Here is a 19,494-nt window from a genome sequence, read left to right as displayed (position 1 = left end):
TGCACATTGCCTTTGAAACAGAGTATCAGAAAATCTACCTTCAAATAAAGTATTGCTGGCTCCACTTAAAAGAAAACATTTTCTGGGCCTGGTTTAACAACTTATACATTGGTAGAATTGTGGAGACAAGACAAAGTTTTCTGGGTTTTTTTAATCTCACTCTGTTTAGCCTCAGATGAACTTTCAGTGTCTTTACATTGCCTACAGACTAACATGGCCTGTAATTCATGAAAGCGTTGGGATTTTCTTCTTTGAATTGTGTAGACTCTGGCGCGAAGGAAGATATTTGGTAAAAAATTTAGAGTGCTGAGTGACTAATGTGGTTAATGCTTCTTTGCACAAGATTAGAGAGTCACATTCTCAAATCCTATGGGGAATTTGGCTTCGACGCTCACCCTGTTTGATATTTTTAGGAGAAAGAGCTAGAACATGCTATAAACACACACACACACCCATCACACCATTTTGACATGGAGCTGATCAAAGACATGTCAGAAGGAAAACAACATTCCACAACACTTGGGGGATCAGAAAGCGAAGAAATATGCTAGGTGGTAGCAGGAAAAATTGAGAGTTGTTGTTACTGATGGTCTTAAAGGGATTACGTGAGTCACATTGACCAAAAGAAAATGTGGCTGGCAAAAAGGAGGGAAAAAAACCCTACCAAAATAGACATAAACACATTTAATCTTCACTGAAATCTTTGGAAGAGTCATTAGTCCTTTTCAGATGACAATCCAAGGCAGGAAGTTAGGAGAGTTGGCTGAAGACATTTTGCTGCTGGGAGATAGAACAGCAAATAATGCTCCCTTTAACTTACAGTCACAATACCCAAGGTTTGCAAAGTTATTTTGGCCCCGGAGACAGAAAATCCCATGAAGACCTTCCCCTGGGAGCAAGAATGCAATCAACATGAATGAAATCCTCAGATCAACTGCATTTTGGATAAATCCTTGATATTTGCAGATAGTTATGCGCTTGTAGATTGTATTCCTACGGAGCACGGACAAACAGGTGGAAAACAAAAGCAAGTCTTTATGGTGGCTAAGAGACTTAGGCTACAAGGATTGAATGACAAATATCCACCATTTATCCTGTTTGAGGATCTCATTTCCTTTTAATCAGGAGTCTCATTTAGTTATTTGTCATGCTTATATTAATACATCCATTTAAAACAGGAATGATGAAATATTCTTATTGTCAATTCCTGCAGGCAATGTATTTTTTATTGTTGTTTAGGGGGCTTCGGGCTATTATTTCTGTTGTTATTTGTTTGTTTCCTCTTGTTTTGGTACAATTGCAATTATTATTTTTTAAATAAGTGAAATACAATTTGCTACCTTTTTGTGGTACATAAAAGCAGCTGGCTGAGGTGGCCATCCTCATCTGCCTAATGATAGAGCCGGTTCTGTTAGGCTGTACACAGGTTCAAATGCTTAGCATTGGGTGCAAGGCCTGTAGGCACAATCCTTTTTTTCTCTTTTTTTATTAATTTTCCAGAAGAATTTTTAAAACAAACAAACAAACAAACAAACATACATCAACCGTATTTAAACCAAATTTCATAACATTGTTAAGTGACTTCCTCGTATCTCCCTGGTTGAATTTCAGTGTGTATCATTTTAACGGTTTTCCAAAACCTAAATTCTTTTAAAAAATAAACTTAATCACTTAACGACTTTCTTTCTTTACACTTCCATTTTAAACATATTCATTCATCACATTACACATTTAAATCCTAAGCCTATCTGGTACTTGCAAGCTTTCCAATTAATTTAATTTAACATATTTAAATAGTCTTTAAAATTCATCCATTCTTCTTGGTAATCCTCCTCCTTCTGGTCACGAACTCTTCAAGTCAGGCCAGCAAGCTCTGAAAAGTCCATCATCTTCATCTGCCAGTCTTCCACTGTTGGTACTTCATGTGCTTTCCAATTCTTAGCTAGTAGAATTTGAGCAGCGGTTGTGGCATACAAAAACAATTTAACATCTTTCTTGGGCAATTCCAAACCTGTAATTCCAACAAAAAGGCCTCTGGTTTCTTAATAAATGTATATTTCAACATTTTTTTCATCTTATTATAAATCTTCTCCCAGAAGTCTTTCACCTTGGAGCAGGTCCACCACATATGAAAAAAGGTACCTTCTTTTTCTTTACATTTCTGTACGCACAATCCTGAACACATCCATCACCACGTTCATTCAGCCTTGGTTGCTGTCTGCCAAAAGCAACTGAATTCAAAGTATTCTTAGAGCCAAACAGACCCAGCCATCACCACATGAAATCCTCAAGCAGCTGGCAACCTGCCAGCACCCCAGTAAGGCCCAGTTCACTGACAGCTGCCTGCCCTCAGGACCCCAGTCTGGAAGGGATGAGCTCCAGCGGCTGCAATTCAGCTGGAATAATACACAAGCCAAGATCCCATCTTCATTAGACATTTAAAGCACATGGCTTTTCTGAAAGAATCCCGGGAACTGCAGTTTATCCCTCAAAGAGCTACAATTCCCAGTGCCTTGAACAAATTACAGTTCCCAGATTCCCATTTGCTTTAAAGGTATGGTGTAAATGTGACTCAGAACACATTTTAAAACAAAACAAATCTGGGCATAGCAGCTACTTTTGACAAGTTGAATATAACTGGACGCACAATATTTACTCTGTTGCCAAAAAAGTTAAAGTTAATAAAATGTTAATAAAATGGCAATTTGATAGCCCTGTCCCCTGTTGAAATTCTTCCAAGTTCTCTTAATAGAAATTGAATTTCACTGCTTTTCCTGCTTCAAGAAGAATGTACAAAGATTCCCTTAACATAGAAGACGAATCAGTTCAGTAACATCTAACTTAGTGAACTGTGCCCTCTATAGTCTTAAACTGTAACTGATGTGTTTTGTGACCTATGTCAGTTTTTTACTCTTTTCTGCATAAATTGTATGCTGTGGTCCTGTGGATATTGGGAAGTAAACCCTTCTGCAGACAATGGGACTTACTTCTGAGAAGACATGTAAAAGATTGTACTCTTGTGCCTTCCTTTAACTATAGGCTGCACTGCCACAACACAACCCTGGGTTTCATTTTTGGAAGTAATGTTCCCTTGAGTTCAGTCAGGTTTACTCTCAGATAAATGGATGTTAGATGACAGCTTTAACATCAAGCCTTGTTGTTTTTTCCACCGTAGAGAAAAGCTTTCAACCTTCGCAGAGAGCAGGTTCTTTTCTCATATAGCAGGCCCTGACAACTTGTATATATATATTTTGAAAATCCCTGAAGGTTAGCCATGTCAGCCTTTCAGAGCAAAAATAGTGAAGACTTTTTATTGTGGCTTTTTATTGTGATCACGGCTGGACTGAACTAGGTCAAAGTTGTTGTTTTTTTTGTTTTGTTTTATCACACTACATGTATTCTTTGGGTTACCTACGCTAAGGTGTCTGAGTGGTCAACAGCAACTGTTTCGTAGCAATGGGCCTTAAATTAAATTAAGACTTGCACAACAGAAAATATAAACTATAACAGAGCTTATATTTTCTAAGAATCCTCCGGAAAAACAATCTCTCAAAGGACCTGTTGATGGCATTTTACCATTGTACTGTGGAGAGTGTATTAACTTATGGTCTGTGTGTGTGGTTTGGGAGCTGCACGGCCAGGGAAAAAACAATGCTGTCCAGGGTTGTAAAGACTGCAGAGAAAATAATTGGGTGCACTCTTCCCACCTTGGATCAAATCTATGCTGCCAGGTGCCATAAGAAAGCTGCAGAGATAGTGCAGGATATTGCGCACCCCGGAAATTATCTCTTTCAGCTTCTGGAAGAAGGTACAGGGTTATAAAGACTAGGACTAGCCGCCTGAGAAACAGTTTCTACCCAAATGCAATTCTGGTTTTAAACGCAGTATAAGGAGTCTCTATAGGAGTATATTGTATTTTAAAATGGGGTTTCAGAGTTTTTAGGGGGTTTTGAATGTCTTATGTAGATTTTTCCATTTCATTGTTCTGTATGGATATTGTATCTTATTGTATCGTATCGTATAATAATTTTTAGAATCTATTGGACTTCTTTGCAGTTGTATAAAAAAGGACTAGCTCAGATAGCTCTGTTTTGGAGATGTGGCAAGAACAATGCCTCCCTGAAAAACATGTTTGTACAGTGCTCTATATTTACAAAGTTTTGGGAGAAAGTGCTGAACTTCATAACTATGACGGTGCAGAAAAAGTTAATCCCTTCAGCGAAGGGCTTTCTTCCAGCCAGACTTTCTCACTGGAACTCAGTTCCGGCACCTCTCAGGTGGGCGCCATTGCCATTATGAGAGAGCAAGGGAGGCGTTTGTGGTGAGTTTCTGGCACCTCTTTTTCTAAAAAAACAGCACTGCTTCAGTGCAGAATATTCTTTTGAACTATATACCTATTGTAGGGAAATTAACAACAGGACAACGAAAATGGATTCTACGTGCCCTAATAGTGGCTAAAAGACTGATACTGATGAATTGGAAGAATAAAGATATGATACCGCTTAATCAATGGATCAAAAGTATGGCAATACTCACAACTTAGGAACAGACTGCTTACAGGAGTAGACTTTGTTTGGATAAATATGACAACATTTGGAATGAGTTTATACAGAATGTAAGTAAAGGTAAACGACCCCTGACCGTTTGGTCCAGTCATGGACGACTCTGGGATTGCGGTGCTCATCTCGCTCTACTGGCCAAGGGAGCCAGCGTACAGCTTCTGGGTCATGTGGCCAGCATGACGAAGCCACTTCTGGCGAGCCAGAGCAATGCACGGAAACGCCATTTACCTTCCCACCGGAGCAGTATCTATTTATCTACTTGCACTTTGACGTGCTTTCGAACTGCTAGGTGGGCAGGAGCTGGGACTGAGCAACGGGAGCTCACCCCGTTGTGGGGGTTCGAACCACTGACCTTCTGATCAGCAAGCCCTAGGCTCTGTGGTTTAGACCACAGTGCCACCCACATCCCTTATACAGATGGCAGTAGGCTATTAATATCTACATATGTATTAGGATAATAACACTATATCAATTTATGTAAGAATATATCATTGCATTTTTGTGTATATATATATATATATATTCATATTCTTATATACGTCTTTGTTTCCCCCCCTCACTTCCCCCCTTTTCCCCCTCTGTATCATTTTATTCCTTTATAATAATAAATCAACAAATGGCAGGCACGAGCACACACTGCCAGCACACACACACACAACATAAAATTAGAGAGGAACAGTCAAGGGCAAGGGAGGGGGGAAAACGTACAAGCACCCCGGCCAACAAATTAAAATGTAAGGCAAACCCAAAGGCAAACCCACTCAGTCACCCAGACCAGCCAGGCAATCGGACGGGCAAGGGCAATAGAAGGGAAAAAACATACATGCACACTGGCCAAAATTAAAATAAAACGCACAGCCACCAAGGCAGAGGCCAGGGAAGGAAAGTGAGGAGACAAGGGAGATAGTAAGGTGGCATTCACACTCAGACCTCGCTGGTGGTGGAGTGACCATGTGCTGGGCAAAGGAACAAGCTGCAGCTTAAGAAAGGTAATTCGCACTTAAAAACACCCAAACAAATCCAGCACCAGGAGTGGGGGGAAATAAAAGGTTAAATGTAGGTTTTTACACAGAAAAGAGGACACAGGAAGACAGCAAGGCAAACTTGGGTGCGTAGGTTTTTAAAAGCAGTAAAGCAATGAGCGCACGCAAGCCTCCTAAATTTAAAAAGGCAAGCCAGGAACCAGACAGCCTCCACACACACAAACACACACACACACCCGACTCCAAACCTCGTGGCTGAGCTCTTCCCTACGATGACTCCTGACTCGCACAGGACGACGAAGAGAAATGAGGCCGGGGAGAGGCTGACGCTGCAGCATCAAGGCTGCTGGACACGCCTCCCCACGGCACCTGGTTGGACGGCCACCGGGGGGGCGTGAGCGCCAGCCAGGTGAGCTAGAGGCAGGGGGCTATGCCCCCTGCTAGGGGCGGTGTTCAGGCTCCCGCCCACAACCACTCCCCTCTCTTTCAGGGAGGAGAGTCTTTATCATATATATATATATATATATATTCATATTCTTATATACGTCTTTGTTTCCCCCCCTCACTTCCCCCCTTTTCCCCCTCTGTATCACTTTATTCCTTTATAACTTAAATTCTTCCAATAAAATATTAATAATAAAAATGGCCAGGGTTACTTGTTAAATTACCACTATCTCTCTGCACCATCTGAATTTCATTTCCCTCTGACCTCTCTGTTGATAATTCACATTCATCCAGCCAAACCAGGTGTATAAATGAATACCTGTTAACTCTGTGCCTTGATAAATTCATTAGCTTTTAAGATGCCACAAGACTCATTCAGAATCATTTTTGTGTCATAGGTAATGGAGTGATTTATTCTTTTTAATGAGGAAAAGTGAAGACCCAGTTATGTTTTGCGGAAATCGTTGACCCAACAGTGGAAAAGAAGGGACTAGGGTGCATCAAGCCCACACACAGCCCGTCCAGCTTTGAGTCCTGTGACTTTCTAGTTTTTGCAGGCTTTGGCAAAAGCAGCATAGGCCACCATGAAAGTCAGAGTAGCATACAAGATTTGGGAAGGGGCCATAGCTCAGTGGTAGGACATTTGATTTGGATGCAAAAGGTCCGAGATCCCTGGCATGTCTAGGTAAGACTGGGAATTTCCTCAGGCTAAAGCCTTCCTTGGAGAAGCTCTGCCAGCCAGTGGTGACATTAACTGAGCTAGATAGACAAATGGTACATAGCTGTCAACGTTTTCCCTTTTTTAAGGGAAATTCACTTATTCTGAATAGGATTCCTCACAAGAAAAGGGAAAAGTTGACAGCTATGCAATGGTATGACATGATATAAGGCCAATGGACAAATCCTGGCTAATGAACTTCTGTGGAGCTGCCTCAGACAGATTTGAGGTTTGTTGGAATGAAAACAGAATCTCTTTGAAGTGCCTCAAATCAAAATGTTGTTGTTGTTTGTTGTTGTTTAGTCATTTAGTCGTGTCTGACTCTTTGTGACCCCATGGACCAGAGCATGCCAGGCACTCCTGTCTTCCGCTGCCTCCCGCAGCTTGGTTAAACTCATGCTGGTAGCTTCGAGAACACTGTCCAACCATCTCGTCCTCTGTTGTTCCCTTCTCCTTGTGCCCTCCATCTTTCCCAACATCAGAGTCTTTTCCAGGGAGTCTTCTCTTCTCATGAGGTGGCCAAAGCATTGGAGCCTTAGTTTCAGGATCTCTCCTTTCAGTGAGCACTCAGGGCTGATTTCCTTAAGAATGGATAAGTTTCATCTTCTTGCAGTCCATGGGACTCTCAAGAGTCTCCTCCAACACCATAATTCAAATCAAAATGGGAGCCTCCAAAATCGCCTCACCTTGCCCCATGCAAGGGCCGGCCCTGCAGGCAGCTGATTTGGGTTGTCATGAAAGGGCCACGAATCATTAATTCTTCCATTTATTATCATTGCATTTTCACACCCATGGAGAAGTACAGGAGACCAAGTTTTTCTACTATGTCTTGGGGGCTGAGAGCCTTACAGTCACTGTTGGTTTCAATTCCTTTAGTCTTGGCTAGAGGTGATTTAGTGGGAGTTATCCAAAGGTACAAAATAATATCGAAAACAATCAACAGTCTTGTTCCAATAGCATCACCTGCTCCATCTCAGTGATCCACGCAATCACAGTTCTTTATGCCAACTTTATGCATACATACATATTCATGACAAATGTAGCCTCATTTGTGCTGGAACAAGCATTTCCCGCAAGAGGGCACTGTTTACATGCCTTAGAAGACCTATGCATGCATAGGTTTGAGGAAGAAAGAGGGGGGAAGACTGGGGAGTTAAAAAATGCACCACCTAACACAATAAAGATGTTAACACTCAGTCCTTTCCAAGAGCAGAGTTTGCAGGCACAGCAAACACTGACGCTTTCTTCTCATCTAAATATAGAAATGTCACGTTCTGCATAATTGTCCGTGACTAATTTGTTGTTTTATAAGGGTTTTCTGTCATACACGAATGAAATGGGTGCAGTTTTTCCAGCAGAGACTGAAATAGTGGCTTGCAGTGAGTAACCAGGGTTGGGCAGGTTGCTGGACTAGAGGTTCCCCTTATCTCTTTAAATCTGCTTTTCAGTCAGGAGATAAGGGCAGCAGCATTCGCTCCTTCTCCTTTGTGCATGGCGCCCCAGCCTTTTCATCCATCACTCTGTCTCTTTGGCATGCTGGATATGCATCCAGAGCATAGCAGGTGGTGTCATAGATTGGGGGTGTCAGAGAAAAGGTACCAGAAATTGCATCAGTTCTGGACTAGATTGGGCACTGACCTGACCCAGTGGGCTCTTCTTTTGTTCTCATGAATCGCATGTGCCATTTTAATGCCCGTTCTCCTTTTTTATTATTAAAATGTCCTCTGGCTGGTTTACAAATTAAAATCAATGAAATGCAAATATAATCAATGCTCAGTACAAAAGCTGCACCAGCACAGAAATTAAGCGTGAATTAAGCAACATAAAGTCATGAAAAGCAGCATAAGATCACAACAACAAAAGAGAAAGAGAAATCAAAGAGAGAAAACAACCTAAGAAAGCAAGACGTAAACCATAATTATTACAAATCTTGGGAGAACAAGAAGATGCCAGAAAGATCTTCTGCGGGGATTTTTCCATAACCAAGGGGAGAGTGTACCACAGAACAGGATTATATAGTGCAAACATAGCCAACAGTGATACCCTCCAGAAATTGCTGGTTTGGAGAGATCTTTTTGGAGTTCCTCAAAATCCCTTTTTGTTGCTACCACGCTGAAGAATTGGGTGTCATCAGCAAACCTGACCACCCTAATTCCAGATCATTGATGCACATGTTAGAAAGTGCAGGTTCTAATACCTGCCCCTTGGGGAAACACCATTTCCTCCATCTCTCCTTCAAGAGAACTAGCCATTTATTGCTGCTCTCTGCTTCCTGTTCCTTAACAGCTGAACCAGTTACCGTATTTTTCGCTTTATAAGACGCACCAGACCACAAGACGCACCTAGTTTTTGGAGGAGGAAAACAATAAAAAAAATATTCTGAATCTCGGAAGGCAGAACAGCAAGAGGGATCACTGCACAGCGAAAGCAGCAATCCCTCTTGCTGTTCTGGCTTCTGGGATAGCTGCGCAGCCTGCATTCGCTCCATAAGACGCACAAACATTTCCCCTTACTTTTTAGGAGGGAAAAAGTGAGTCTTATAGAGCAAAAAATACGGTACTTACTGATCCACAGGAACACTTCTCCTCTTATCCTGTGACTGCTAGGTTTACTCAGGAGCCTCTTGGTGATGGAAAAAGGTCAGAAGATTCCCCCCCTCCCCTGAAGTTCAAGTACATCTAATTGCTCCTTTTTGACACTCTCAAAGACTGTTAAAAGTTTGGTGAGACAGGAAAATTACCTTTCCAGAAGCTATGTTGATTCTTCGGCAAGACTTGCTCTGTATATGATATTATCTTTAGCCCCAAATCAGGTTATTTGAGTATGCTATCTATTTCATCTCCATGCAGATCCCATAATTAATTTAAATGTGACCATATCGTCCCCTGCCCACTGGAGTTTGAGAGCATCTGCTAGCTATGACTCTTTATACCATGAACAGCTGGTCACGGAAGGAGTTTCTATTGGGACATTATTCCTTCCCAATAAAAACAAAAAACAAAAAACAAAGCCTGCTGTGGTTATCTCTGCAGATACATTATTACCTTGCAGAAAAACCACTGCTTTGTTTTGCTGCTTTCATTAAATTGCCTTTATTGGGGGGGGGGGGGAGTCTTTAGTCCAGAACCATTTTATGCCTACTGAAATCAATACTTTTAAGAACATGTTCAATCGTTTTCACCTTCCCAATTATACGCTGAATCTGAGAATAAAAAATGTTTGCACTGGAGCAAATGGTCAGTTCCCTGACCTTGTGTGTATTTAAAATGTCTAGACTGGATACCGATTTCACCATCCATGGACAGAATATCTCTTTCCATCCGCAGAATGTTTTGGATCCACTGGAGAAATCTTGCTGGGGTGGCTTTTGCTGATTCTCACTACACTTGCATTGTCTGCACGGCTTTCCATAGTGTTTTGCTCACCACCCAACCTTTGTGGGTGGTGGCGCTGGGGGTTGTAAGAGTCAACCAATATTGTCCCAGCCACCCCCATCCCCTACTAGGAGAAGTCTATCTCCAGCTAGTCGTCATTATTATTATTCTTAAAATTTCTATTCTTATGCCATTTGCATACCACCTCATTACATTCCTCTCACAATAAATGAGTAAAAATCAATTGAAATACCAGGTGGAACATAAAACCATTAAAATGCTTGAAACCTACATAAATACAACTAAAGAACCTGATGCATCTGAAAAAATTAAAAATAGAATTAGAAACCAGAGGGCTGTCACATAGAGGATGGAGGAAGCTTGTTTTCTGCTGATCCAGCTGGTATGTCTTGAACCAACAGAGTCAAACTACAAGAAAGGCTATCCTGATGTATTAAAAAAATTAAGGTCTTATATATATATAATAAATGTACCAAGCAAACACGTACATAAATATACAAACCACATGTCTGAAGCAGCACAGGAAGACAGTCCTGAAACCGTTTTGACTCCCAAACTGACCAAATGTTTCTCTGCAAGGAGAGAGGGGGTGCGGGAACCTTCCCATTGTCTCAGGAATTAAGTGATTACCATCTCAAAGGAATGGCCAGACTACCAGAAAAGGCAATCAGATAAGGCAATCAGGTAACTTGCCAGACAGGAGATAAACAACGCACTCAGATTTCTGTTGTAGACCGCCTTTTCTGTGATGTATGTATGATGTATGGAGGGGTGGTCTTGAGCTCCATGGCAGGGCAATTCAAAATGACTATATAAGGGCAGGCACACCTTTGTTCTGGGTCCTCCTCCGCTCCTCCGCTGTGTGTGAGAAGAGCACCCTGTTGCAACAACTTTAATAACGATCAGGCTTACTAGCTGCTTTGCTTCTCAATTTTCTCAGGTTGGCCTCTGTTATTTTCTCTTACCGATGGAGAACCCACAAAAGACTCTATAAGGGCAGATTTTGTTTACAACACAGACTAAACATTAGGAAGAACGTTCTGGTGCTAAGAGCTGTCCAACAGTGGAGCAGTCTACCTTGGAAGGTGGTGAACTCTCCTTCTTTGGAAGGGTGTAAGCAAAGGTTGCAAGACGCCCACTTCTTAAAAAGCAGAGACATCACCTTGCCAACAAAGGTCCGTATAGTTAAAGCCATGGTTTTCCCAGCAGTGACGTATGGAAGTGAGAGCTGGACCATAAAGAAGGCTGATCGCTGAAGAATTGATGCTTTTGAATTATGGTGCTGGAGGAGACTCTTGAGAGTCCCATGGACTGCAAGAAGATCAAACCTCTCCATTCTTAAGGAAATCATAGTGCTCACTGGAGGGACAGATCCTGAAACTAAGGCTCCAATACTTTGGCCACCTCATGAGAAGAGAAGACTCCCTGGAGAAGACCCTGATGTTGGGAAAGATGGAGGGCACAAGGAGAAGGGGACGACAGAGGACAAGATGGTTGGACAGTGTTCTCGAAGCTACCAGCATGAGTTTGACCAAACTGCGGGAGTCACTGGAAGACAGGAGTGCCTGGTGTGCTTTGGTCCATGGGGTCACGAAGAGTCGGACACGACTAAACGACTAAACAACAACAACGAAAGCAAAGGTTGGATGGCCATCTTTCAGGGAGTCTTTAGCTGTGATTCCTTCATGACAGGGGGTTGGACTAGATCACCCTTGGGCTTCGTTCCAGCTATACAGTTCTATGATCCTGTGCTTTTTACAAGGTCAAGTCCTTGTTCCATTGAGCCCAGTACCTGGCAATGGCTCCCTAGGGCCCTCAACCTGATACCTTACTTATCTGCCACTTCTCCTATGACGGTATTTTATGCCTTGTGTTTTGCTGTTATTTTTATTGATTATAGATTGGTAATTCTTTATTGTGTGAGTGTAAACTGTTTAAGTGTTATTTGCTGACGTTTAATTTTACTGTTTGCTGTTAGATTCTGATGGATTCTTGACTATTGCTTTGTTTGATATAAGTTGTTTATTTTAAAGTTATTGTGACTTTTATATTGGATCAGATTGTTACTATCAATGTTTGATGTTTTATTGTGTTTTTATATGTGTTGGAAGCCACACAGAGTGGCTGGGGCACACTGGGCTGGGGTATAAATAAAAAATATTATTATATATTATACATGACTCCTTTAAAGAAAGAAAAACCTAGCAGCACTAGAGTTTGAATATGGGATTTTATTGTTGCAATGGGTGCCCGCTGCCACTGAGTGTTGGTCCCTGTGACATTAATATATGAGAGTGCTGGAGGTGAAATAGTTAAACAGGGTGCCCAGTCAGGACCCAGGGGGTGGAGTCAGAGGGACTATAAAACCAGCTCTGGGAGGGGCGAAGGAGGAGTTCCTTGGAAGTTGGGTGGTTGGTTGGAGTGGGAGTGAATTGGGATAGAGTGGTGGGTAGGTTGAGTTAGTGTAGCGAAATAAGCTGAGTCAGGAACAGTTAGGGGCTAGGAAGACAAGTAAATATCTGAGAGGTGGTTTAGTGAGTGAGAGCAGGTAGCGGAAGTTATAGGTCTGGATAGGCACCCCATGATTGTAATTGACCGATGCCTTTTATGAAAACAATATGCTTGTTAATCTGAAATAAATAAACAGAAGTTCATGTTCCAATTTAACCCTGACTGGACTCAGTATTGTACTAAGTAGGGCCTGGGTGGTGGCAGCGAGGAATAAAGTGGTGGTACAGGATCAATAGACTGTGAAATGTCCAGGGACCCTGTGTGATCACCACAGTCCCTCCCAAAGCTTTATACCAGGTCAGACTATTTGCCCATCTGGCCCAGTTTTGTCTACTCTGGCTTTGCAGCAGGTCTCCTAGTTCACAGCCTAAAAGTTGCAACTCATAATTCTATTTCATATGGAGCATTTATCACACCAGCTTGAGTTGCCCTCACATTAAAATCCTGACTTATTCCTATTAATTGCTTCGGCTGCCTTAGGTTCATCATCAGATGTCACGCAGTGAGTATTTTATGTGGGATGATTCAGTAGGAAATTTCCAGCGATCCGAGATTGTGCTTCCCATCAGATATATTTTCCCTGGTATTTGAAGGCACACATGTGTGCTGTGACTAACAAGTTCCATTCCCTTTATTCTACCGAAGAAGAATTTAAAATGTGGTGCTTATTTTCATAGGAGATCAGTGACTGGAATAAATTTACAACAAGCAGTTCTGCATTTCAGTAAACTCGGCATTTGCTTGTGTGAATATTGAAAATAAGTAAGTATACTGCAAGATTTCAGAGGATTTTCCTGGGTTCCCCCCCACACACACACACTCATAATTTTGGGGTGAAAATTTTGTGGTTGGGAACGCATTAAAAATGTCCCTATAGGAATCAATTGTGTGAGCACTCACCTAACAAATGATTTTCTGAGAATGCATTGTGTTCTGATAGCAAGACCTGCTTGTATCTGTAATCTGAGTGTTCCCATGGCTCAACTTGCCTTGCCTTCTAGCAATATTGACCTTAGACCACTTAGTGTGTGCCCTGTTACCTCAGCAGCTCTGAACATTTTTTAGGATCAGTGTGAAATCTTACAGCATCAGAGGAACCGGATTGTGAATGAAACTGTCAGGTAATTAATTTTACATGGGCTACTGTCATAAAGTCATTTTCATAAACTAGTTACTTAGAGACAGAAACCTCTGTATCCATTATCCCGATTACCCTTGAGATCTAGTTTGCTGATCCGAGGATAAAATGCCATCAATAATTTATTCACAGTTTGTAGTCTCATTTCAGTTTTGACATAAATCCTTTCTCTCTCTCTCTCTCTCTCTCTCTCTCTCTCTCTCTCTCTCTGTGTGTGTGTGTGTGTGAAGCAGCTGCTCCCACATCTTCCCCCCTCCCAGTCTGAGGCAAATGTCTCCATCATGTTTTGATTGCGGTTAATACAGTGGTACCTCTGGTTACGAACTTAATTCATTCTGAAGCGTATGTAACCTGAAGCGTCTGTAACCCGAGGTACCACTGTATTTTAAAAGCCTTTTAAAACAGATCCACGGTTAAGGGATATTTTAAGCTGCATTCTGATTGGCCTGAAATATATGCTTTTCTTTTCTTTCTTTTTTTTAAGGGATGCTTTGCATGGTATCCTAGAAACATGATGCATGGCAATTCATACTGCATTTGATGCCATGAATAGCATGAGCAGTAAGCAAGAATTAAAAAAAGAGATGCGTGTTTTGTGGAAATGAAGACAGTCCTTCAAGTAACACTCAGAGATGGGCCTAGAGGGATTATTTGCCCTATTTCTGCCATCTGCCCACCCAACAACTCGATTCAATCTGAAGACTTTTGTATCTGGAAAAAGACTCCTGTGGCCGCCTCACGGTACTCTGTGGCTGCATACATGCCATACATTTAAAATACAGTGGTACCTCAGGTTCAGTACTTAATTCGTTCCGGAGGTCCGTTCTTAACCTGAAACTGTTCTTAACCTGAAGCACCACTTTAGCTAATGGGGCCTCCTGCTGCTGCCGCACCACTGGAGCACAATTTCTGTTCTCATCCTGAAGCAAAGTTCTTAACCTGAAGCACTATTTCTGGGATAGCGGAGTCTGTAACCTGAAGTGTATGTAACCTGAAGCGTATGTAACCCAAGGTACCACTCCACCGGAATCCCACAGGAGGGCTTTGTGCCTAGTGCCCCCATCCCCACAAATTCGGGGGTGGTATAGGGCACAGCAGGCAAGGCAGTCCCCCCCACCATCCTGGGGGGGGGGAGGGAGGCTAATTACTCCCATCATAGCCTCCAAATTACCTCGTGTGGGTCGGAGAGATGTTATTGTCAGCCATCTTCCGATGCGCCCCCTAGTGGCCCCCCCAATGTATGTGTGCAGTCTAATCTCCTCTATGACTTGCCCTCTGTGCTGGTTCCAGGTTTAGGGAAGCCCTTGGCTAGCTGTCTGAAGTGTAGGTGGGTTCCCACCAGGCAAGACACGGTGATACCAGCAAGAACCTATATTGAACTACATAACTGGGAAGCAGGGGCAAAGCAACTGCTTATATACATTCCTGAAAGCCTGGGCCACTCCCACTCCCAACATGATTGGCTGTCTAAACTTCCGAGCTGCGAATCACAACTCAGAGTTCAAGGGCCATTGGCAGAGGCCCAAATTATGAAATGTTCTGTGATTGGACATCATGTATCAAATCAGAACATAGGAGCTCAGATTCCTTAGTCTAGACTGAAGCTCAGGCAAACACAGACCACTAAATACAGAACATTGTCCACAATGGGTACTCTTCTCCTGTTGGCTCCTGAGAGGGGCAGGGGTGGCATCATTGTCCCAAGTCCCCTGGGGAAAGGGATTGATAGGATTTACTACCCTGAATATTTTAGCTCTGTGAGGGGGGATACAAACCACAGTGTCCCTATAACTTGCTGTTGAAGTGGAATACAATAGATGAGACAGTGAAGTCTGCTATGGTTAAATTGGCACAGGACATAGGTCATGACATTATGTTTGCTGACTGGGAGCAGTTATGGACCACAGGTATTAAATTCACGGCATGCAATGCCTTAAGAGAAAACATTATGAAAATGATTTATAGGTGGTACATGACCCCAGTCAAGCTTGCGAAGATTTATCACCTGCCCAATAACAAATGTTGGAAATGTAAAGAAACTGAAGGTACCTTCTTCCACCTTTGGTGGACCTGCCCAAAGATTAAGGCCTTCTGGGAAATGATTTATAATGAGATTAAGAAAGTACTTAAATGCACCTTTCATAAAAAACCAGAGGCTTTTCTCTTGGGTATGGTCGGCCAACTGGTGTCGAGGAAGGATAGAAATTTTTTTTTGTACGCTACGACGGCAGCAAGGATTCTTCTAGCAAAGTATTGGAAGACACAAGAGCGACCCACGCTGGAGGAATGGCAGGAGAAAGTGATCGACTTTATGGGACTGGAAGAACTGACCGGCAGAATTCGTGACCAAGAGAAAGAGACTGTGGAGGAAGATTGGAAGAAGTTTAAAATATATCTTAAGAACTACCATAAACTTGAAGAGTGCTAAAATGCTAAGGGAGAGGAAGACGTAGAATTGCAGCGGTAAATTTTGTTTGATTCAGAGTGAAAGTGAAAAGGAGAATGAATTTACATTTAATTGGCTAAAAGGGTTGTTGAATAATTGTAAAAAAAAAAGGATGCAAACAGGGGAAGGTATGGGGAAGTCCGAGAAAAGAGGCTTATGAAAATGAGGTTAAGAAATTATGAATTTGTGTGTTTGTTCATATGTTGTTTTTGTTGTGTTTTATAAAATTGGAAAATTAATAAAAAATTTATATAAAAAAAAAACAAACCACAGTGTCCCCAGTATTATTTAAGGGAAACCACAGGGCAGCAACCTCAGGGGACAAAACCCAATTCCACCAGATAAGCAAGCAAAAGTGGGGGGGGGTCCCTTTCCCAGAACCTGGAAGCCAGTGCTGCAGCCCTAAAACTCCAGTAAACAGTTGTACCGCCTTGCCCCCACGATTGTGGGGCCCCGGGGCTGTGTGACATCAGCACGACATGCAAGCATGCCCTGTGGCATGTGCGCACGGCTGCCACAGAACTTGGGGGGGATGGGGACCCGGACCCCTTCGTAGATAATTTTCGGGGAGCCTTGGCCCCCCCCCCCACTTGGTGCCAGTGACAGTAAACAAGGATTTGGCAGGCAGGCAGGCAGGCAGGGGAGGGGGACAGAAGCAGCAGCCATGAAATCATCTCCATCTGTGTGGCTTCCAAGAGTGGCCCCTGAGAAGCCATGACTGTTAAAGTGGTATAAAAGGTAAAGGGACCCCTGACCATTAGGTCCAGTTGTGACCGACTCTGGGGTTGCGGCGCTCATCTCGCTTTATTGGCCGAGGGAGCCGGCGTACAGCTTCCGGGTCATGTGGGCAGCATGACTAAGCCGCTTCTGGCGAACCAGAGCAGCGCACAGAAATGCCATTTACCTTCCCACCGGAGCGGTACCTATTTATCTACTTGCACTTTGATGTGCTTTCGAACTGGTATAATAGTGCTTTAAATGTATAGTGTAGATGTGGCCTTGGGAACAGAACCCAGAATGGGATTATGCAGATGAAATGTGTGGGACTATGCAGATAAGAGCAGGCTTAATTTTCAAAGGCTGGAGTCGCCATAGGCAGGAAGCAGGCTTCACCTCCATCCCTAATAGTGTTCTTGTTGGTACTCCTGAATATTCTCCCATCTTAGGGAACAGCTGCTGTTTGCTTTTATGGAAATAAGGGAAGTGGTGCCCTTGGGAAAGTTTTTATGGAGTGTCCCTGACACTGGATGGCTGCCCTTTAGCAACAGGGATCAGGTCTGGAGGCAGAGACTGAGAAAGGTAAAATGTTTATCGGTGTGCTTCCCCCAAGGTGCCCTTGAAAATGTAATCCTCCTCTCCATAAACACATCCCATTATAATGATGGATATTTTGCTAGTAGTTAAATAAATACATAAATGGGTCCTTGTTTATCCCTACCGTAGAACTGAGACATCAGGAGGTCAAATGATTTACAGCTGTGAAGTTACATGCCTTTGTATTAGGATAAGTTGACATTTTGTCTTTGTGGCACAGATTCAATGGAAATTCAGCCTGTGGGCTAGGCACATCACAATTACATGGTACACGCTCCTGCTTGTGCGGGCCAAATATATAAAACCCAATGCAAAAATAAAAATAAACAACATTTTAGATTGGTTTAAATTATAATACGGTTCTCTGTTGTTATATTTTTGTTCAGATGAAGCACAGCTATTGCACGGCATTTGTGGTGAAGAAGTTGTGGTGCTGTGTTGGTTTGTAAAATTCATTTATTCGTCAGCATCATCATTTTTCTTTTCATTTCTATACCAACTCTACAATTCTATGATTCTATGAAATTTAAAGTATAAATTCAAAGCAGCATAATTAACAGGAAACTAAAATATTATCTTAAAGATTTCAAAATAAAACATTACCAAAGTAATTCAAATATAAAATGTGCATAACTGGCAAAAGAATGAAATAGTATTATAAGCATGAAACATATCAGCTGCTGTTGCTGCCAGTCCTGCCAATGGTGGTTTACGTACCCTCCAACATTTCTCCGATTAAAATAGGGACATCCCATTCCAATAATGATAATTTTACTATTTATACCTCAAACATCTTACTAGGCTGATACAGCCACTCTGGGCAGCTTCCAACATATATGAAAACATAATAAAACATTAAACATTTTTTTAAAACTTCCCTATGCAGGATTGCCTTCAGATGGTTCGGGGGTCATATAACTCCATACCCTCCAACATTTCTCCAGTGAAAACAGGGACATCCTAAGGAAAAGTGGGACATTCCGAGATCAAATTAGAAACAAGGGTGGCTTCTCTAAATCAGGGATGTTCCTGGAAAATAGGCACACTTGGAGGGTCTGGGTCAGGGGTCAGGAAACTTTTTCAGCAGGGGGCCGGTCCACTGTCCCTCAGACCTTGTGGGGGACTGGACTATATTTTTTTGGGGGGGGGGATGAACAAATTCCTATGCTCCACAAATAACCCAGAGATGCATTTGAAATAAAAGTACACATTCTACTCATGTAAAAACACGCTGATTCCCGGGCCATCTGCGGGCTGGATATAGAAGGCGATTGGGCCGGATTCGGGCCCGGGCCTTAGTTTGCATGACTTGGGTCTGAACTAAGAGACACCCAAGATGGTCTCTGGCTTCTTCAGCAGCCTCAGCTTTTGTAGTTGGAGTCAATCAAAACCCTGCCCTCCCAGGCCTGGTGGGAAAAGGCCTGCAATAGAGGGAACAGGTCCTCTGGGACTCACAGCCAATATGGTCAGGGAGCTATAGAGTCCACAGCAAAAGTCAATGGACTGGGTCAAATTAGGTCTTCTTCCACATGGTCCCTCTTGGGCTTGCTGATCGGAAGGTCAGTGATTCGAATCCATTCAAAGGGGTGAGCTCCCGTTGCCCTGTCCCAGCTCCTGCCAACCTAGCAGTTTGAAAGTATGCCAGTGCAAGTAGATAAATAGGTACCACTGCGGCGGGAAGGTAAACAGCGTTTCCGTGCACTCTGGCACTCAGCACGGTCCTCCATGCGCCAGTAGCAGTTTAGTCATGATGGCCACATGACACATAAAGCTGTCTGTGGACAAACACCGGCTTCCTTGGCCTGAAAGCGAGATGAGCACCATAGTCCCATAGTCACCTTTGACTGGACTTAACCGTCCAGGGGTCCTTTATGTTTACCACATGCAGGTGGTGCATTCTGTTAATGGAAGGCTTGTTTTATATTTTGCACTAGAATACTGTTTGAGAAAAGTGAAACTCAGGCATGATTAGCAATCATATTG

Source organism: Podarcis cretensis, assembly GCF_951804945.1.
Source record: "Podarcis cretensis genome assembly, chromosome: 1".
NCBI classification, from domain to species: Eukaryota; Metazoa; Chordata; class Lepidosauria; order Squamata; family Lacertidae; genus Podarcis; species Podarcis cretensis.
This window is presented reverse-complemented; position numbering follows the sequence as displayed.